At 40.7% G+C, this 22,741-nt stretch overlaps 1 protein-coding gene across 1 annotated transcript in view; it reads right to left on the bottom strand.

Moving 5' to 3' along the window:
* Positions 1 to 7,536, bottom strand: part of NPSR1 (neuropeptide S receptor 1) — a 93,703-nt gene extending 86,167 nt beyond the window's left edge. The window contains exon 1 of the mRNA XM_058030025.1: positions 7,447 to 7,536. The gene's annotated coding sequence lies outside the window, so the exon portion shown is untranslated. The remainder of the gene's footprint in view (positions 1 to 7,446) is intronic.
* Between the last annotated feature and the right edge of the window lie 15,205 nt (positions 7,537 to 22,741).

Here is a 22,741-nt window from a genome sequence, read left to right as displayed (position 1 = left end):
ACAAATGCCAGGATGTCTTGAGCCAGGATATCCAGAGGCTGAGATATCCTGCTATTATAAATATAGGGAGGAAAGAGTTCAGGTTTAGGTTTATTTAGGTTTAGCAGAGATTTTAGTTAATTCGTATTTAATGGATTCAGGTTCAATCCCTATTCAACTAACAGATGGAAATGAAAATGAAAATATTACAGGTCTTTTGACTATTTTTAAACTTCACAAGTAACAGACTTCAGCAACTGAAAGTGTAACTGAGAAATTCACAGAAGAATTAAGGAGTCTGATACAACATATTTTTTATTTGCTCAGTTGTTTTACCCCTCAAAAAGACTCATAATACTGAATGCCAGCAACATATGCATACATAGCTGGAGTAGACAGAATGATTTTTGGTAGTTGATACATCCAAGTTGCATCCTTCCAGCAGTGGCCTCAGAGACTTAGTGTCACTTCTTGCTTATTGAGATTTGGTTCACCTGCAAAGCATTGGCTGGGTTCTTTTTCAGAGCATCGACGTCTCTGCGTAAAGCTCATGAAATCTTAAAACTGGAAGAAATTTCAGTTCTTTAACTGTACTTTCAAGGTCAGCTATGTTTAACATTGATTCTGTGATGTATTATTTTTGTTCTATGAGCAAAGGATGTCTCTCTTCATTTATGTGTGTGTTAGACAAAATTTTGTGCTACCATTGCCAAAATTTTAGAGTAGGACTACTATCTGTGACCACTATACACATCTGATGAAATGCATATGTTCATACAGTTTTTGTTCTTTATCTTTTTTTTTTTTCCAATGACATTTTATAAAGCTTCAGTAGAAGAAACAACCCGATGGTTACAGCTGACCTTTTAATAAAATACCATGAGGTTCCTCATAGCACTGTTCACATCAGAGAGTCTTTGTTGCTGTCTTAGCAGGCTTCATCACTTATTCCTTTGGTGCTATTCTATGCTCATTTCTGTTTCAGGATGTGTACTTCAGATCACTTTATGTTGCAGGCAGGTGTTTTATAACATGGCTGGAATCCATGGGCTCAAAATGTTGCTTAAAAATACTTTAAATTAAATGTTACTTGTAAGACAAACTAAGAGGGTTTTTAGCTTGAGTTTCTAAAAAACAAACAAGCCAAAACCTGTAATCACCCTGCACATCTTTCCAATTCTTACCTTTTGAGTCCACCAGCAAACAGCAGTCATGAGTGCTGAAAGTGTCTAAGACATGAAGATCCTACAACTTCACAAACACCAGCTACAGAAAGTACTGGTGTCTTCATAGAGGACCCACAAAGAAGAATGCTTTTTTTTCTCCTGGGATGATTTTCCATTTCCCTGAGCAACAAAAGGCCACCCAGCATATACACAGATGAGTACACACAGAAGCTACCAAAATGTGTGGAACAGCCACCAAACTGCATGAACAATTTATGGGGGTTTCTTCCCTGCAAAAGACAGGAAGAAATATAAGAGAACAGTGTGGTGAGTACTGTATGGTATTTAAGGAGACATACATATCATGCTAAAAGAATTTTATGAGAGATGGCATCAATTTTAACTTCGAAACACAGAGGGAATACACCCCCCTCTAATTTAAAATGCATCACTTTCAATGCCCAGAGAACATTCTGTTCTACAACAGCACACTTATTTCTTTAGTCTTGAGGCAAAATGCTCAATCAGTAAAACCCATCTTCCCTTTATTTTTGTTGATGGTAATGACCATTGTCACTATTTTTATACATCTCAAGTGTTCGTAATTTCAGCATTTGTTCAAAGTTTCAAGTCCTAATAGCCCTGAGTCAATTATTTTGCAGGATAATGATTTGTAAACACTTAGAGTGACTGAATCAAGGAGAGGGCACAGGAAGCAATTTGCTGCACTTTTTGTAGTAGTGACTGTGAAATACAAAGAGGTGACCATGAAATACAAAGCTTGTGTTGCAGTATCCTTCTTGGATATGGATTTAACTGAGAACATGTTTTTCAGAGAAGAAGATACTTAAGATTTGAAAGAAAGTGCAGCAATTTTCTCAGGATTATGTATTTGAGCGAGTTTTCACAGACTGGTTCCCACATTTAACTACTGATTTTGCTTTTTTAGTTAATGACTGTTATACCTCTAAGAACATTCTTGGGAAATGGGGGGGTTTTGCCACTCTCTCCCTTACTGCAGCTCAGCTGTGGCTGTAACTTACACTGCAAGCACCATTTTATGAATTAACCAGAGGCTGGAGAGGTGTCTGTTTACATTTGCACAGAATGGAATTACGGATAGCAATGTGGCCTTTTTAATAACGAAAGGGGTCTGAGAGGCTGCAGAATGATCTCCATGAGTGGTCCTTCCACTTCAAATCCCAATGCTGTACACAAGATTTCTCCTACCCATACATGGCCAAGGGAGTATATTGAGTAAAAAATGCCCTCCACACTGCACCTCAGGTGGCAACTGGGGGGCTATGTACTTTTCTATATCACCTCCATTGCATCTGTCACTCCTAGCATAGCTGAAGAAAGCAGCCTTTATTAGATGACATTGAAGGAAAAAATCCCCATGAATCAAACAAACAAAAACAAACAATAATCCAAACAAGAAAAGGTAAGCAAAAAAAAAAAACCAAAATCAAACCCAAAACTCAAACCAAACAAAAAAAAAAAAAAAACAAAAAACCAAAAAAACCCCAAACCAAACCAAAAAAAAAAAAAAAAAAAAAAAACAACCCAAAAATAAAAACCCAACCAGACAATAAAAACACACAAACCCAAACTACCAAAATCACTACTAAAATCCACCTTCCCACTTTCAAGCATAAGATAGTTTTGAGGTTGGATTTTTTTTTTTTTTAATGCATCTGAGATGTTATTCACTTACACACACACATTTTCTTTCCGGTTTGGATTTGGTAGATACACTGTGGTCCGAAACGAAAGCTGCATCCCCTTTAAATTTCTGTTTTAACTCCTTGCTGGACTGTAAGCTGAGGAGTATTTGATAACAACTTCAAAAGCTGTGACTCACTGGACCCTGGCTAAAGGGTTGGTTTTTGATCTCAACAGCCTTACCAAGGTTATCTCAGGTGAGGAACTGCCTCTTCCCCAGGCACGTGGGACCCAGCAAATCTGGGCCTCCAAATTCACCTCTTAATGAGCTAGGCAGCATCCTACTTGCCGTGCTGGTTGTACGTACCCAGGTTTGCTGCCCAAACAGCCCTTGTTTTCACTTTCCTCAGAGGACAGTCCAGACCTGCAGAAGCCTCTTCAGGCAATTCACTTGATGGCTCTGCTACAATACAGGATGATGCTGGACGGTGCTTTGAGCAACCTGGTCCGGTGAAAGGTGTCCCTGCCCACAGCAGGGGGCTTGGAGCTACATGGTCTTTATGATCCCTTGCAACCCAAACCATTCTATGATTCTATGAATATTCCTCCTGGCCCAGAGACTCTGGGCACAGCTCCACATATTCTCAGCTGAATTTTTCTCCAGCTGCTCTCTCCTGACTGGCTCCTCCAGCACTCTTCTGGGAACACTCTCCTTAAGGGAACTTGTCTCATAGAACAAGACTCAAGGCCACTGCAGACTAATAATAATAATAATAATGATGATGATGATGATGATGATGTCCAAGTTAAACAGCTGCCTTGCCCCTACTGGGACAGAGTTGCCACATTTGAACTTGTATCTGCTGAGGTGCTGCACTAGACTCGTCTGTAGCCAACATGAGACAGAAGATTTGCATCTTTTCATTTACTTTTACAAGCTGTGCTGCCCATTAAGATTTCCACATGACCACTTTACTGAGCAATTTAAATCAGAGGAGTGCTTTCATTAACAAGCTTGATGAGTTGATTTGTGCTAGACTTCAATCACTAGAATCCTATCTGTGTGCAACGTAACGTGCTAGACATGTATTTCCTCTAGTGGCAGAGGTAAAGGTTATTGTCCTTCTTTAAATATTTGGTTTTTAACTCTTCCCACTGTACTGATCATGGAAAGACCTCTTCAATATAGATTAATTTTGTACAACCTTCTCTGAGCTCTATGTGTGTTTTGAGCTTCAAGACACCGGGAGTGCAGGAACTGCAGGTATCTTGAGAGACAACGAAAGCCATCTTTTGCAGCAATCCACTCATATTAAACTAAATGTGCATCAAGGTCTGCTTCTGATGGATACACCACTTCTACAGTCTCTTGGTTCTTAGTTGTGTAACAGTGTTTTTTTCACAAGTGCATACCCACTAGTCATAATTGGCAGATTAATTATCTGTCTTTCTCTCTCACTGACAAGAGATAGATCCTACATCCTCCATCCCATTTAACGACAGTCTTCCCTCAAGACCTCCTTCACCTGAAAGACTTTGTCTGTTCAACATCTAGCATGTGGCCAGCAGGTCAAGAGAGCTATTTCTGCCCCTCAGCCCCAGTGAAACCCAACCTGAAGCACCGCATCCAGCTCTGGAGGCCCAGACATAGGAAGGATGTGGACCTGTAGGGGTGAGTCCAGAGGAGGGTCGGGAACATGACCAGAGTTCTGCACCACCTCTACTGTCAGGACTGCCTGAGAGAGTTGGGATTGTTCAGTCTGGAGAAGAGACCTTATGGCATCTTTACAGTACCTGAAGGGGGCCTTCAAGAGAGCTGGAAAGGGACTTTTTACATGTAGTGATAGCACAAGGGGGAATGGCTTCAAACTGACAGAGGGCAGGTTTAGATTAGATATTAAGAAAAAATTCTTTACTATGAGGGTGATGAGGCACTGGAACAGGTTGTTCTGAGAAGCTGTGGATGCCTGATCCCTCGCAGTGACCAAAGCCAGGATGGATAGGGCTTTGAACCAACTAGTCTGGTGAAGGTTGTCCCTATCCATGTCAGGGATGTTGGAACCTTTAAGGCTCCTTCCAACCCAAACCATTCTATGACTGATTCTGTGTTTGTTTAATCAAACAGCATATAGGAAGATCCAGATGTAGCTACCCAAGAAAGCAGCCAGATCACAGGTCCTGTCTGCATATATTTAATCAAATCTTCAAACACTGCATCCTGTACTTTCCCATTATTTAAAATGCTTCATTTCATTAAGCACACAGTTGAGCCTCAGTCATCACCAGCAGTATGTGTTCACCTCAAACCATGTGTCTTCAATTGCTGTGCTTGGCCACTTCCAGCCTCCATTTCCCCAGTGCACAATACTGCAGGCATCTTGCACAGAGCTCTCATTTTTCTGACAAGGTCTCAGTCATTAGCCTGTTATCTGCCTGCTCACCAGTTGCACTCCTGACGGTCACGCTCCATTACCTCATCCATATTGCTGTAATAATTAGCCTTCCTGTTTACAGGCATGAACAGCATTGCTACAACATGTACACATCTCAAGAAAAATTCCAGGCAAGTAAAACCAGAATATATCCCAACCTAATGCACAAGCAAGAATACAATAATCATTTGACCTCTTGTATTGGATAATGCACCTCTATCAGCAAAGATAACAACACTGCCTTTGCTTTGATTGTGTTCCACATTCACCACATGATCCTACAGAAACACATTTATTGACTTATTTATAAAAATATCTGCTTTTACATGAGTTGAATTTTCCTTTATTTTCTTCACTGTGTTCCAACAGCTCTGTATCAGAATACAGAACTTGAAGGAGCATCCTGAAGGATGCTTGTATCCGGTCCCCTCCTCTTGCAGCCACAACCTCATACTATTCCTTTCACAAAGTACTATCCAGCTCAGCCTTAGACATGGATTTTTGCCCCTACTACTGTGGAGGGACTTTCAAAGAAAGCTGATTCAGAACCTCACGTTTCTGATGGCTGGAAATCCAATTTGCATCTTCACTTTATGTATGGCTCTTTGATAACGATTTGTTCACAATCCTCTGTTGACACTTCTCTCAGATTTGTCCTTCTTGTTGGGAACTTAAAATTATTGACTATTGACATGCTAATGTTCCACCATGTTTATTTTGTTTGGCTAAAGAAACAATGTCCTTTTATGACATTGTTTAAGAAACAATGTCTTTTATGCCCTCTACATTGGCATCAGGCTCCTTGTTCCACTCATCACCCTGTGACTGTCCCAGTATGACTTAGTCTTCCCAGAGAAAAGACTGAAAGTTTACACATTTGTCCAGATATATCTTGAAGAGTTTCGTCACATGATCCATCCTTCCCTGTCTTTGTTGAAAAGCTACCCCTGAAATTGGATTACTTATCATTATTCCTCTTTTTCTTCCCAGCTGACTTCACTTTTTTCAAGCAGCCATACCACAGCTGAACCATCTAAGCATTCATCATGAGATCCTGGTTTTCAGGGATCATTAGCAAAACCCTGCTGAACTTACAGAAGGGAAACGATTTTACATTCTGAATTTTGATCAGTGGCTTCAGCTTCCTCCCACCACTCAGACACCATGGCACACAAAGAATAAGCTTCTGTAATTATGAACAAAACCCCAGCAAGTTCAGGACATAAACACTAATTCATCCTTGCACCCCATTCACCTCCCTCAGCTCTTACATGTTTGAAAGACTTTTTCAAATCTTTTCACCTTCAGTTGGTAAAAAAAACCTGCAGTGTAAAACAGATGAAAGCTTCAGTCAAGAAACACTGGTGGGTGTTTGAGCTTGTGCTTCTTCCCCACAGGAAAACACAATTAAAGCTGATCTGTTTGCTTCTGGATTACAGTTCCATAAGAATCCCCTTGGAAATGTCATTGCAGAAACAGTGCCACAGAAAACATAAACCAGAATTTTCTTCCTCTGGCAAATTTCATTTAATGCAGATTCTCTACTCCCTGTATCTTAAGAAATTCCTTCAGTTTTCACTTGCCCTTAATGATACTTGAATAAAACCAGTAATTTGGCTTTCAAGCAAACAGCCTGTGTGGGATGTTAGACTGCAGCAAATTGGCCCTTCTAAAAACCCCAACACACACAGTAGGTTTTATCACCAATTAAATAAAGTACTTGAGCCATAACTGGACATTTAGCTTGGAAAAAACAGTACCTTTTCCAGCACTGTGAGAAGAAATAAAAGGGAGACCTCTGTAGAGCTTTCAGATTTGTGCAGCAGTTTCCTAGACTATTTACTAGAAATCATGACAGGGAAAGATTACAGGTCCATCTGTGTTAGCCTTTTAGTTCAGATCAAGAGTGCCCTTTTGAAGTGAATCTCCCAATTTTTCCCATTTACCACATTTTGGTTCACATGGCTGAGCAGTCCTGTAGAACACAAACTGGGTGTCATTCAAAAAATATTTACCTGTAAGAAGAAGCTTTCCACAACTGCCCGTAGGGCGCTCCAGTCACTGACAGATGTGGACCCTTCAGGATGAGACTAATCCAGAGCACATCCCCCTGAAAAGTGTATCTTTCCTGCTGAGTCTGCCGTGTCAGCTCTTTTGCCCTGCAGATCCACCACTACTATTGCATTGTATTGCATTGTACTTACTGATGCAGGTGGACAGCCCAGGTCAATCCAGATGTCTTGCTTCCCAAGAATTTCCTTCTACTGCTTCGCTTCATTGCTGTGAACTTTCAGAAATTTCAGACCTGGAATTCAGCTATGCCTCAAAATGTTTAGGTTTTTCTTCAAAGGCATCTGTGCCTGTTAAGGCAGCAAAACAGGACTAAAAGTACAATGTATTTACCCACTTGCCAGAAATGTGGCATTTCTGCTGGATGCAACATGAAGCAGACACTTCTGAAGTTTCAGCAATTCTCCTTGCACACCTGGAAAAGGAATAAACAGGAAGCAATAAGCCAGAAATAACTAACATCCCTCAATCTGTTTGGCTAGAAAGAATCATAGCACACAGTGAAGTTGGAGAGGCATAAGCCTGCTCATCTTCTGGTCCCAGCTGAAAAATATATGGCCATGCAGTGCTTAAGATCAGCCTGAAGTCTTCAAATGCTGAGAAGACTTTCTGTATTCAAGCCAACCAAATCCCTTATGGGCATCTCTGAGCACCCATTTGGCTTGTGCTGTGCTACATTTGTACCACAAGGCTCAGAGGGATGAATGTACATTCTGGTGGGTGTAACACCACAGCAGGGACATTTCTATCAGAGCTTAGTGAGCAGCAGTTTCTGGGGTGAAGCACTGCAGCAGCTCAGAAGTGTACAGCAAAATGATAAGCTTTACAAGAAAGACTCAGAAAGGCAGCATTATAAGGCACTTTTAATACCACCAATATGCCAAACTCAAAGCAGAAGGGCTTACTCATTTAAGCAAGGGAATACAAATATAACCACATATAAGGAGCTCACCACTATTATTTCATCCCATCCTGTCACACACGCACAGAGAAACTAGAGCTGTATGCATCCATCCCCTGCCAAGAACAGTCTCTAAGGAGAGATTACCATGTGTTATCATCCTGAAATGCATTAATTTGATCAAGGGAAGGTATTAATAGTGGCCAACTTCTTTAGCAAATTTCAACCTCATTTGCTGTCAGTACATTATCTACAAACATCTATAAATCCCAAACTACCGATGGCTCTGTAACTATTGATAACATTAGAGCTGCAGGCAGGGTCCTGAGAGTATGAACAGCCCTTTTTGTCCCATTCTGACCTCTCCTGGAGACACTCCTACCTCTGCCTGTGGCCCAGGACCCCATTTTACCCCATGTCCTAATGTGTAGCACTGCCAGCTCCACACAGCCCTGAACTGCCTGGCCATGGAATCTGCTGATCCTGTCCCCAACATGTGGTGTGGGCTGATGTCCCAGACTGGGCTCAGGGATTTGCTCCATATGCTTCATACAGATGACTTCTGTTCCCTCTTAGCCCTCCATGAGTAACACTGCTACAAATGCATTTGCTAATACATTTTCGCAAGATTACTTGCACAGCAGGGACAGGTGTCCTTTAGTGTGGCATGTGATCAGCTTTCTTAAAAGAGGTCCATTAAGAATAAATGAACAAATTTATTTACAAAGCATTGAGAATGCAAAGGAAAACATGATAAGTAAAATTCAGGGCAGTGAGCCAAATCAAATATCATCCAGCTGAAAATAAGTATCTAAATAAATGAAGAAAATAAAATGTCTCGTTGACATCTCAGAAGCCTCTGTATAAGGACAAGGGGGAGAGGAAAGCTTCCCACAAATGAAATTTGAATATCAGTCTGAGAAACCTGTAGAAAACTGGATACTCCTATTTTCCCTGTTTAGCCTGAGCAACCTGGAAACAGTCTGACTGTCCAAGAAGCACCGCCAAACATTGAGAATTAATTCCTTTTAAATTGCTATCCTAAATTCAACACACAGAATTTAGAAAGCACCCATCATCAAGTTCAAAAACCTTGGTTTTCATCTGAGAACTTAACAATAGTGAGATATAGGGGTGCCACAATACAACATAGGGGACACAAGCAAAGTTAATATCTGGGTGGCAGAATCATTAATTCAGTGATTTTTTTTTTAATGGATGCTTAACCTTTTTTCTACTAACATGTCACGAGGGTTGCCATGTGCAATTCCAGGATTTGGTGAGACTTGGGCCGAGTAATGGACACCGAGTAATGTTACTAAGAAGATGGCTCAGTAAAGGCTGTAAATTTGTATTTACTTGGAATAAAACACAGGATGTCTGCCAGAGAGCTGCACATGAGTTTTGTGACAAAGCAGAGATATCTACCAAGATTGCAGTAGGATGAACTCCAAGACGACATATAGCTTAGGATAAAATTATCAAGTATGGTAAGTGGTGAAACAGATGAACACATTAAAAGACTTTTTGAGAATCTAAGCTCAGCTGGGAGCTGTATTTCATTCCCTTCCATAATTTATATTTAGCCAACGTTCTTCACAATTCTGCTGCTGTAATTAGTGCATGCTTTCGGGGAAAAAATTATTGAAGATAGTTCTTCTTGAGAAGACATTTCTAAACGTCTGAGTATCAAAGCAACAGTGAAAGAAACAAGGACACTTTTCCCCTGCTGAGTCTGCAACCTGAGCACAGAGGTAGCCAAGTGCCCATGGACAGCTAGGAATTATTGGAAGACACCATCTTCAATGTGTCACTTATCTTTCTTTTCCACCACCACCCCTCCCCTCTTGTTTTTCTTAGGTTGTTCCTATCAGTAACCCCAAAGAATATATCTGTCAGCCTGTTCAGAAGGTGAAAACATAAGCTCTCCTTTGAACTGCCAGCCAGGAGGATTATAGCAGCCAGAAAAGAGTCTTTAATGGAAAGAGGAGAAACATTCCATGAAAGAGATGTCTCCCAATTAATAATGTCTGCACTAAAAAGCATAAAAGAAAGAAAGTTAGCTTAAACCAGAACTAGGATCCTATGGAAGGAGTAACAGTCACTGTTTAAACAATTCCATACAATCTCAGAATTGCAAAATATTCTGAGCTGCAAGGGACCTGTAGGGATCATCAATATCCAGCTTCTGGCCCACCACAGAACAGCCCATGTGCCAAAACATCACACCATGTGCCTGGGAGTGTTGTCCAAATGCTTTTTTAACTCTTTCAGTCTTGCTGCTATGACCACTTCCCTGGGAGGCCTGTGCCAGTGCCCAACACCCTCTGGGTCAAAAACCTTTTACTGCTGTCCAACATAAAACTCCCCTGTTTTCAGGCCATTCCATCAAGTCCTGTCACTGGTCCTGACAGTGAAGAGATCAGTGCCTGCCCCTGCACCTCCCTTCATGAAGAAGCTGCGGACTGCTATGAGGTGTCCCCTCAGTCTCCTCCAGGCTGAACAGACCAAGTTCCCTATATAGCTTCCCCTTGAGGCCGTTCTCCCTTCACTGCAGTCTCTGCAAAACCATTCCCAACTGGATAAGGATTCAGCAAAGGTGACTGGAGAAAAAATTCTTTTCCTATATCCCTTTTTCCTTCCTTGTCCAACCGCAAAGCCAACACACATGAGTGCAGAGACCTGCAGAGCCCCCACCAGCCTGGCCTCCTCCTGTCTTGGATGAGGAGGGAACAGGCGTCGTATTCGCATTGTCTGAACAGAGAGAGACATAATTCTCTCTCCCAGGATTTTTCCTGGGGAAGGCAATGAGAAGCTCAGAGAAGAATGAAAACAATTCTTATCTCTATTCGCTGCTCCTGTTGTTTGGCACACATGGAATGTGTTATGGAGATTATTTACTGAGAGAGATTTTTTTTCAATTGGACTCCGATTGAGGGTGGTTTGGATTGATTGGCCAATTATGTCAAAGCTGTGTCGTGACTGTTGGAGACAGTCACGAGTTTTTCTTTAGTATCTCTTTAGTATAGTTTTAATATATAGTATTAGTGTAACATAACATAGCTTAATAAAGCAATTATTCAGCCTTTGGAAATCATGGAGTCAGAGCACTGGGGGTGCTCTTCTACGATAAACAGGTTCACACCAGTGCCCTCTTCCTTTGCTTTCCCTTTGGCAGTGAGAGAGCAGCAATGCTGTCCTGCTCCAAGAGGTTCCTCAAGCAAGTTCCAGTCAGCTCTGCTGTTCCTATGAGGCCCATCCTGTGGGCTCTGAGTATCCATAACTTGTACAAACCAGTACTCAGGGAGGAATCTGCCATCCAAGGAGAGTCCCTTTCCTATGGCATTCAGTGCATTCACATTCACACCAAATTTTACAAGTAATTACAGATACAAATAATTAATTTATAGAAGATGAAACCACTCACCCAAGACAAAACGACAACCAATCGCATACCTAAGCTTTGGGTCAGGAAGTGGAAAGAAATAGTTTTTCAGAGATTAACAGTCAGATTTTACATGTTTGATTCATTAATTTTTAAACTGATTTTGAGGAGAGATCTTCAAAATATGTATCTCAGTCTTTGTCACAAGCCCCTGCAAAGAACATGACAAGAGAGTGAGAGTATGTGCTCTCCCTTTTCAAAGTGTTATTAACAATGAAACAAAATCTACAAAGATTTAGTGTGCCAAACACAACATACTCCAAGAACAGAGTTGTATAAAAGTCTAAAATTTAAGCATGATGTTACCTTGGGCAATAATCATAGCTAAGATATTTTCAGAGAGCCATTCTTGTGTTCTCTGCAAAGTAATCAAGAATAAATTACTTTAGCAGAAGTTATATGAACAAGGATATACATGGAAATATACAACTTACTTGCTCATATCCTGCATAATCACTCATTCCCATCTCATAACCCAGTCCAAAAACTTAATAAACTAAAAGAAAGAAGGACTGATAGTACAATATTGCAGACAGCCAACAAAGTACTGAACTTAGGGTTCATTTTCATTGGTAGTGGCGGTCATTCCACAATCAAACTATATTAAGAGAAGAATAAAAAGTTTTTGCTTCAGGCTTGTCTTCACTGCTGTATCAACACCAGGAACAATCCTGTCATTGCTGCCACAGGAATACCAACTCCTGCCCACACACAGAAATCTCAATTTCCATTTAAACCATATCAGGAATCCTTCAGACAGGCAGGGGAAAAGCAAAATGATAAACTTGCAGGACCAGAGCCACAGGCCATGACTTGTCTTAGATTAATTAATCAGCTGTTAACAAGTCTTGCAAACATTCCTTCAGCCATTCTGAAGCCCTTCTTTCTCAAGTCAGAGTACATTAATGCAGAACCAGGTCCTGAGCACTGCAGTCAGGCAAGCCCGGTTCTGCATATCACCAAATGAAGGGACTACAAGAACAGGTCACCTTGAATGAGAAGGAAAACCATCATAAAGTACCTGTTCCTACTCCATACTCTGTTAAATGCACCTGACTAAAACACAGATATCCAGTTTGTTATTCTTTCTGCTAAAAGAGCATTTTTAAGTTAATAAGGAAGACTTAAAGACAAGTCTTTATGCTTCCAGCAGTCAAGGAAGAAAAGTCAATATATGCAAATGCAGTGTTTAAATCTGTCATATTAACTCAAGCTTTTAAATATTAATCTACCTCAGTGTTTTAGTAGTACTGTTGTCTTTTTTATCCTCAAATTGCTATTTATGAGTCAGTATGTTACCAAGGGATACCATCCAAAGGAATGTTTCAAGGAGGTGAATGTGTTGCTGGATCCTAATCTTGATTACCAGTGATGTGTTTTTGTGAGACTGCATTCATGTATGGCAGAAATAGCTGGTTTGCACTCCTCTGACAGTTTCATCTGCTTGCCTGAAGGAAGGATAATCCCTACAGCAAATTAAAAGTGAAAAATATTGATGCAAATATATTATAAGGGCAAAGAAAACTTCATGTAGGTATGATCTACCTTTAGCACTCATCAGAGACCCAGGGCACAGGGGTAGAAGGCTGACCCCACATCTGCAATAGCAAGGAATGTGACCCATGGGGGTGGGCCTGTAGAGCGAAACATTTGATGCTGAGGACCTCATTTCCCAGCTGTGCTGTGCTTGGTTTTACTTTCAGACTATTTCTAGTCTGGCCTCTTGGCCAGGATGCCCATTTTGGCTGAAGTACTGCACTTCAGCGCATATTCAACCTTCATTTCCTCTTGAAACAACACAGCTCTCATGAGTTCTAAGGCCACCCCATGGTACAAAATTAGGTGCAGGAAGTGTGGGAAACCAGGAAGTTCATTTAAAACTTCACTCTGATCCAAAAAACAAATCATTAATCTAAGTGGACCCTTAGTGCCTAATTGACGCTAGCAAGATGCAGCTTTAGTCCATGACACACAGTGTGCAAGGGAGAAGGGTACAGGAGAGAGAGGCTGGAATAGAGGAATCCACTCAGAAGTCTGGCCAACTTGGAAATATTTCTGCCAAGAACCGAAGAACTAATCAAACAGGTCATAATGGCATCATATATCTTTTCTTCTGCTGAGTTGCCCAACCTTTTTTTCTTGTCATTTATTGCATTGACTACTGGTTGTGCTTTTTATAGAAAAATCACACTCAATATCGAGCATTTGAAGACTGTTGGGATACTGCTGAGAGGGAATAAGATTGCTTTCAGTAATCCCACTACAGGAAAGGGGCATCCAATTCTCCTCCATAAAGAAGAGCTTTTAAATTAAAAGATGTCATTGGAACAAGAGGAAAAGGACACAAAATGGCAATGAGTAAACAGTCTGGAAAAAAAGAGAGATTTATAATCATGGGAGGACTGGAAGTGTAGAACTAGTTTCCAGTAGAATCCAGGATACATTTTCCAGGTGAAATTCAATAATTTGCTAGAGGAAACTGCCAGACATCATTGTCTACAATTCTGGACTACCATCATAAAGTCCCTTCTAGTTCCACAAGAACTGCATCAAAGTCCAAAACCAGGAAAGGACATGAGGGACAACTCACCCCCACACAAAAGAAAGTGATCTTTCTGCTCTCAAAGTGGGAGAGTGGGGGGTTTGCATCTTGTCTGGATGAGTGCTATGGACAGTCAGAGCACAGCATTAGACAGAACTCTTCACATCTCAGAAGTCATTGCCTGCCCCCTTCTTTGGCAGGCAGCTAGATGTTCATGGGCTTAGCTCCAATTTTGGATATAGATCTCTTGCTACAGAGTTTATTGCTCCAGCTTGCCAAGAAGCAGATTACTGTCTTTGGGAATAACACTACTATCTTGGGAACATGCAAATGCCTCTCCTTGTAAACTGTAAACTGCCACATATCTGTTAAGATTTAGACCAGACTCCCAGCAATGTCAGTACCTACCAGATCAACAACCTGCTCTATCTCACAGGCCTTTCAAGCAACACTGCCTGAAGACTATCTCAGCTCCAATGTCCTATTTGCTTTCAAATGCCCACAATTTCAGACTTTACCTGTACAGAAAACTACCACCTCCTGCTTATGGATATACAAAAATCCTCAGCCCTTCACTAATGATATATTACAGTGTTCCTATGGAAATGGAAAGAGATCTGTCCTTGTGCTTGGAATGAATGCGATGCACCGGACTGTTGTTATGGAAATGTTTTGCATTTTTTGTAAATGCCAATTATATGAAAACAAAAACCAGGCTGAAAAAGCATAAAGGTATTTTCTGCACTGAAATATTTCAAAGGGATATATTGACAGTCCCTCTGAGATAATAGACCAAAGAAAAAAAAAGCAAATCAGGAATAGCTAATTGCTAGGTTTGGTCTGAAGTAAATGTCAAAAAGGAATCAAAACACAAAAGGCATCAGCTATGACCATCATAAGCTTGTACTCTTGCTATCTTCCTTTTCAAAACATTGGTCTTTATTAACTTGGTTTAATTCAGTTGTTACATACATACACAACTCTGGCACACAGAACCATGATTTCTGTGCTTTCGTCAAGATAGAAAATTGTAAACAATATGTTAATATTACTCATAGTTTGTTTCATACAAAATCAAATAATTTCACTAATGACAGGAGGATCTTGCACTGTTTTTCAGGGGCACAGTAGTGCAGGCTGTGAAGAATGCAATTTTGACACATCATCTTGCAATGTTTTTTTTAAAAAAGAACTGTAGTTCTTCTGCTTTCATTTTTATCTTTGCTTATAGATAAAACTATTCACTGACTTCTGCACAAATTCTTTCAACTAGTCTGAAAACACACATCTTTTAAAACTAAAAGGCTATTTGATCCAAATCTTCACCAAACTCCATACAGGCACACGCAGTGCTAATATACCAATACCACAGCCCTTGCCACCCCTTTGCAAGCACATCTTGCACCCATGGCAACCTCATGACTAAGTAATTAAATGTAGTAATACAATATTACAGTCACTATTTTAGGGAAAAAGATTTTTTTTTAGATCAAAGTGTGGCAGGCAGCTTCAGAGTCACATCAAAATTAAGTCAGTAATGAAAGAAATCATCACCATCACGATTTTGATCTCAGTAATTACCATGGCCAACCTGATCTTTGTAACAATTTCTGTTATTATTCAACTGCATATTGATGGTTGTCTCAGTTTGGGATTTCAGTACTTTGTTTTCCAGTATCCTCTTCTTCCAAAAGAATTAGGATCAAATCAAAGCACACATTCCCTGTGTAGGTTCATGCTCTAATATTCTACCTACACCGTTTGCTTTTAACCACCTTTCCTCCCCACTTCCATCATTGCTTTTCATTTATCATTCAAAAAAACCCATGCTTTTGAGAAGCCATAGCATTTAATGGCATCATTATCAGCACAGCTTTCTTCTAGCATTAAAATTCATATTTACACTGGTAAATATGCAAGGGAGCGTGAACGGGTGAAGAAAGGATGTGTGCATATCTCTGTGTGAGTGTAAAATGAGCCATGGGGATGGGTGAGCACAGGCCAGCTTCTCACAGTCCCTGCTTGTGGGGACACCCAGACCTTCCTGCCCTCTGTGGCTGATGATGTGCCTGTTCCACTGACTATTTTTGCCACGTGAAGGTGACTCTTGCAATTAGCTTCATGCACCAGGAGATCTCAAAACAGCTCCCATGGGAGGTGATGTTGGACCAGCAAAGAGTATCAGTGATCAGGCAGAACCCTGGTTCCCCGAGGGCCAAGTCTATGCCCCATGTGCTGCTCCATGTTACCAAGAGTCACCTTCAGGCCACCGAAAGGAGATTCTTCCAACCTGAGATCCGCTTCTCCTCAGACAGCGCCACAAAGGTACCGTGGCTCCCTGCAGCACCCACAGAACTCACAAACTCTCCTGTGTCATGATAAACATGCCCCTTCCTCCTCCCCCACATTTTGCAGTTCCATGCCTTCAGGCCATAACTGTTCATTCTACTGAGGAGCTGGAAAGCACTATAATTTTCCAGTTTGGCTACTCAGCATTGGATGCCATCAGCCCACCAAAATGTTAAAGGCATCAGTACAGTCTGCAGATTGTTTTAATGGCAAATCAGTCTTGTAATGCTTAAATAATTAAGTCTCATTTTCAATAGTGACATTGTAGCAGATTTGTAAAGGCCCTCCAGTGCTTTAGCCCTCACACATGTTCCTATCAGACATCTTTGAAATAAGGAGGCACAATAGTCTCATTAAAAATAATTGCAGCTGAGCATACAGCTACTTTAGAAAATTCTTCCAAGTACCTACCTGTATCTTTAAGCATCTAAATACTTTTAAAATCTGGGCTGAAGGGAATACAAGTCATTAGCATTTCCTGCCAAGCACCAGTTTTATTTTTTAATTAAAATGATTCTATTTCTGTTGATCCCCTTGGTCCTTCCAGTGACCAAATGCCAGAAACAGCAAATTCTAAATTAGGGCTGTGAAGGTGCAATGGAGCAGCACCAAAAACTTGCTTAATGAAACCTTGCCCCTTCCCCATGCCCTTGGGGCATGCAGCAATCAGCAAAGAAGGCAGCAAGGTCACACTTTTCCTCCTATCTAATTATCCTGCCTGCCATAGCTCTGCAGTATTCTGGGGTGTCATTTAAACCCTAAGACATGGTTCAGAGCTTTATAATCTGATGGTGGTCTACTTGGAATGTCTGTAGTGGGGCAGATTGCCTGGACTCCACTGCTGTATGGTACCCATGTATCTAATTATCAGCACTGAAACGTGCCTTCAGGTTTTGTATCAAATCAAAGATGACTTGAGAAAGGTGGTTTACTTCTAATTCACCTCAGTTCAATTACGCCAACATACACAGCCTTGATAAAGGAAAAAGAAAGTATTTGTCAGTGGACATAATGGTGTTTCTTTCTGATGAACAGCAAAGACCATGATGCCAAAAAGTTTCAGTGGGGTTGCTTGTTACACCTCAGTGTTGGTAACACGCCTTGTCCCCAGGACTGCACCAATTTCTGGAGGCCCGTTTTTCTAGGCTGACCCAGAAGGAGGCAAATAGTGCACAATGCTTGTAGTGCCTTATTTTAAAAGACTCTGAGTACAAATTCATCAAGAGAAAGAAATGCTAATAGGCTGCTTGATTCTAATAGGTGACTCACATTGCTTAGAAAGGGAAGTTTTAATCTTTGTTTAAGAAGGAGCCAAGAACTCAGTTGGCAGTGCTGCTGCCCATGGTAGCTGCTGCCCTGGGAGTGCAATATACAGCCTCTCACAGTACTTCCAGCTATTCCATAATGACCTATAGGCACTGTAAATTTTTAGGGAGCTGGTCTTGGAAGAACATCAGCTTAGCTTCTCTCACTATTGCCAAAGAGACATCCTTCTGCTCCCTGCCCTTGACATCAAAGAACACTACCACTTTTCATAACCAAAGAGTTCAGCACCAAACACTTCCCTGTGGCTCAAAAGCTCAGAAAATGCAAGTATAGATGACAGATATGGTCATACTATTTATTCTTCAGAACAGTAATCATCAACGCACTGCTGTGATGGTTTAGTGCATATATCCAGATTAAAGCTTTGTCCCTGCAGAATTGTTGATCATCTAGTTGGCAAGGAATCAGTCCACTGAGTCCTGCCTATAAGCATTAAGTGCCTCCAATATTTGCACAGCTCTACAACGTCAAACAAAAAGCTTTAAGACTGAACTCTTAAAATTCACCTGAGCCTTTTGAAATGGATTTGCTAATAAGTAGGCTCAGATATGTTCTCTGAACTTTCCAATCAACTTAATCTTGCAGTGACACATATTTAAAACTAACCTGGATATCTGTCCTTTCATTCCAGTTTTCTTACCTTTGCTGTAAATATCCTTCCTCTGCTAGGTAGTGAATTTTGCAGGCTCAGCTTGCTGTAATCAGTAAAGCATATGCCACAGTGTAAGCCACAATACAAAACAAAGCACAAATCCAATATATTCAGGGAAAAAAACAAATACATAAAATGAACATATGCTTCCTTTCAAAGACTTAGCAGCTTTCTTGACTACTTCTGCATTTACTCTGGCTTTTAAAAACAATCCACCCGAGACATTCCAGTGCACAGAGTTCATGGCCTTCAGAGAGTCCAAATTCACACCTTGGGGAGGGATGTATAAACTAAACTATCTCCCATTAACAAGTGGGACACCAACATATAGACAGATTATTTATTCTTGTGCTGCACACTTGGGAACTGAGAGCATCATGCAACTACTCTTTACTCACCTGCACTTCTGCAAATCTGTAGATTTCCTGCTGACCCGTACATAAAAACTCCCAAGTGTCTTTTTTTATCCCACTGTTTTTCCGACTTGATGCCTTCCGTGGCTAACACTCCTGCTTTATCAGTACCAGGCATGTCCACAGTGTTCCTGTCAAAAGCAAATTATTCCCAAAGCAACTTTTTCTCCAATAGTTTAGGTTGAAATTTGTGGCCTCATGGAGTGGAGATCTGCTGATTTGACTCAACTACTTGTGTCTTCACAGTCAAGGCATCTGTGTATTGAGATGAAATTACCTCAAGAGATCTGTAAAACAGCCCATCAGATTTACTATTTCTGTCTTTTCTGCTTCATTGTTTAGTATTTTCTCAGCCTCAAACAATCGATCCCCTTTCTTGCAGCCATCCCAGTAAGGAAATCCAATCCTTACCCTGTATTAAAGTAGCACTTTAACATATCAGTACTGCCCAGAATTGTTTTTATTGCACAATAACAAATCTTCTGGAAAAACTAAAATCTTGCCCAGCAGATTTATCATCTCTAGTGTCTGTGTTTGAAACTACAAGCAATGTTGAAGTGTATGAGTGTAAAAATACAGTGATAAAAATTAAATACTGTTATCTCCACTTAGATAAGAAGAAGGCAAGGCTAAAGAGCTCTGAAATGCAATGATTTTTGTGATGCTGTTGCTGATGTGTTCATACAAATTGTTATATTGATTGCACTGATGAATGTAGTGGTGCAAGTTCAGGGGAAACCTGAACTGAAAATCTTAAACATTCTTTTGTTCTATCACTCTGGTGTAGAGTTTATATTTCCACTAATGTGGTAAAGACAATAGCTTCCCTTGTTCCTCTTTTGCTCTCAGCTATGACAGATCTATCCTAACAAGGTTTTATTTGGGGACTGAAGGAACTGCACATCTCCAGTTCCAGGAGATGTTTGCCACAGAGCTGTGGTGGTTTGACCAGGAAAAAGTGAGAATTCTGAGATGCTGTGGTCAAACCAATAGGTGCTCAAATTTTGATATTGGCACCTGGTGTAGCCAGTGAAGTTTAGACACACCTCCGAGAACACACAGAGGTTAAAAACCAGAGCCTCAGCCCAGAAGAGCTCTCTTAAGACTTCGAAAGAAAGGAGTCGGATCTCCCTCCCTCATCCAGCTATGCGGTAAGCCTGAGCCTAAACAGAGATGAAGAGTGAAGAAGCCCTTGAAGATAGAAAAGTCCCAGGAGGCATCGGGCAGCCACCCCGCCCCCAGCCCTCCCAGGAGAGAGAGAGAGAGAGAGAGAGAGCGCCAGCAATGACAAAATGTGATAGCAGCCAGCCCAAGAAAAAAAAAGGGAGGGGAATGCAGCAAAGAGGTGCCCGGCCAGAGCAGGAGCAAGTGTGAAAGTGCCAGAGCTCTAAAACAAACAGAAACTAAAATGTTTAACCCTTTTTCTTACATGATTGAGACCTTACAAAAATGCTGATCCTCCTCAAAGCTAAATAAAAAGAAAGATAAGAAATGAGATAACCAAAAACTAAGCCCAAGAAACGTAGAAAAGACTAGCTGAGTAGAGAGAGAAATGATTAGAGTAACCTTTTAGCTAAACTTTTCTTGTGTAGCCATAGACTCACCCAGTTTTATTCCTGTAACACAGAGACTGCATTTAAGAGAAAGCAGTACCTCAAAACCAAGAAAGTTCATTGCAGAGACCCCTCAGCCCCAAAAAGTAGAAACAAATAAGAGACAGATGTCCCAAAGCAAAAACTGTACCTTTTTAGAGTGAGACAAAACATCCTTAAAAGACAACCCTAAAAACAGCTCTAGTCCATGCACATTAATAAGAGCACTGAACATAGAAAGAAGATGTCACAAAATAGCAAAAAGACCTTCCTAGCAATGCTGAGTAACACAGAAGCACACGAAGTTTCAGCGTGTTTCCAAAAAAGCCTATAGTGCAAAAAAGGCTCCTCTCCTCTTCATAAACTGAAGTTTGAGTATTCTAAAGAGTAGTGCCAGACTGAACAGTTAGTGATTTAAGAGAATGCATCAAATTGAGAAATTTTAGTAGCAGAGAAGAAAAAAGTGCTTTTTGTAAAGTTTTCAATTTTTTCCCTTATAGTTTTTTTCCTATTTTCTTGTAGTTTAAGTAATAAAGTTTTCTTTATTTCTAAGATAAAGCCTGCTTTACTTATTCCTAATCACATCTCACAGTAAACACCAGAAAAAAAATATTCTCATAAAAACACTAACTCTATACCAAACCCAAACCACAACAAGAGCAGAAGCATCCATCCTGCTAATGTTACCCTGATAGGAAATGCAGCCTCCAGACTAAAAAAAAAAAAAAACCACCAAGTTTTCAGGAAAGAGAAAGTTTTATAGAAAATTTTCCCCCCTCTTCTTGGATGTGTTGGATCACCTTGGAAATTGCCTTTCTCTGCCTATCCACAGGAGAGAGTCTAGATGAAAACTCAGTCTGGATATCCAGCTTTCAAATGCTAAACTGAAGAATATTAGTCTGTTCCTTGGACTCACAGCAACTTGCTCCTGCCAGGAGGCTAAAGAAAGGAATAGCCACCTGCTACTCTCAGCTGCAGTGCTGGAAAAACCAGTCATGGAACTATGTACTAAAAGGAAGGCACTTGACAGCTTGGCTGTTCCCTGTTTATTCTGTGGCAATACAGAGAGGGGAAAAGAAAACAAAAATATGGTGATCTTCTAAGCTGGAGAAGGAGCAGGTATTTTACTGTTGTTAAAAGGAGAACACGAAGTAAAGAGACCGCTGAAATGACAGGAGCATCATGACTACGTGCAAACAGAGTTCATATAAAATACCCATTTTAAACCTAAAAAAACCTTAAACATTAAATATGTGCTCTTTTCTGTTAATCTTTTCTTTGACCTGAAATAAGGCAGCTGTTTCACTGAAGCAACTCATCTGCCAAAGGAAACACTGTGGAAACCCTCTCCCAAACACCAAGTTTAAAAAGAGAAAGACAAGGAGAGCTGATGTGTAGCTGAAGTCTCTGATTACAGGTATGCTTCCTACTTTGAAGCAGCCATGGAAATCCAAGTGCTAAGCCCAGACACAAAGGCTGTCAGGATCCCTGAACTGCTCTGACCCCTATTCCCCCATGCACACAGCAAGAACAATCGCCACCAGAGAAGAGCTCTGTTGGAAAAGTCACTGACTTGACTGCCTCACTCACCTCCTCCTGTGATTTTAATCTCACATTTTCACAAATTAAGAAGAATCCTCTTGATTTCAGCAGGGACCAGATGAAGCCCATCCACGAGAGCAGTATCTGAGTGTTAAACATCTGCCTTTCCCAAGTCGGTCTGATAAAATATCAAAGAGCATACGGACCATTTATTCAAGTAAAGAGTGTTTCTCTGGTTATAGATGTTGCAGCTGCCAAGAGACTACCTAGAAATTAAGTGTTCAGAATTTAGATGACTTTAATTAGCCCTCCAGAAAGGAAATGTGTAATCTACCAGCATGACCATGAATGGGAGAATTCAAGAAATAGCAATTTACACAGGGCTGCAGCTGCAGACATAAAAGAATGAGTGTATGTACAACACATGCATATTCCTACAACAAACAAACACTTGGGCTTCACATTTTAAGCCTTTAAACTTTGTGAAGACACAGAAGAAGCTGAAAGTGATGTCAAAACACCTTAGCTCAAATTGCTGCAGCTACTTAAATTGATTTCAAGTGTCCGTTCTGAAATTACCTAATAATATATTGCATACATAAAAATCACAGCTGAAAATGGGACATCTCTTTCTCCTGATGAACATGGAACCACTCCAGGGCACTGA

The sequence above is a fragment of the Melospiza georgiana genome, chromosome 1 (genome assembly GCF_028018845.1).
Source record: "Melospiza georgiana isolate bMelGeo1 chromosome 1, bMelGeo1.pri, whole genome shotgun sequence".
Taxonomy (NCBI): domain Eukaryota; kingdom Metazoa; phylum Chordata; class Aves; order Passeriformes; family Passerellidae; genus Melospiza; species Melospiza georgiana.
The sequence above is the reverse complement of the archived record's forward strand: the minus strand, read 5'-3'. Positions and strand labels throughout refer to the sequence as shown.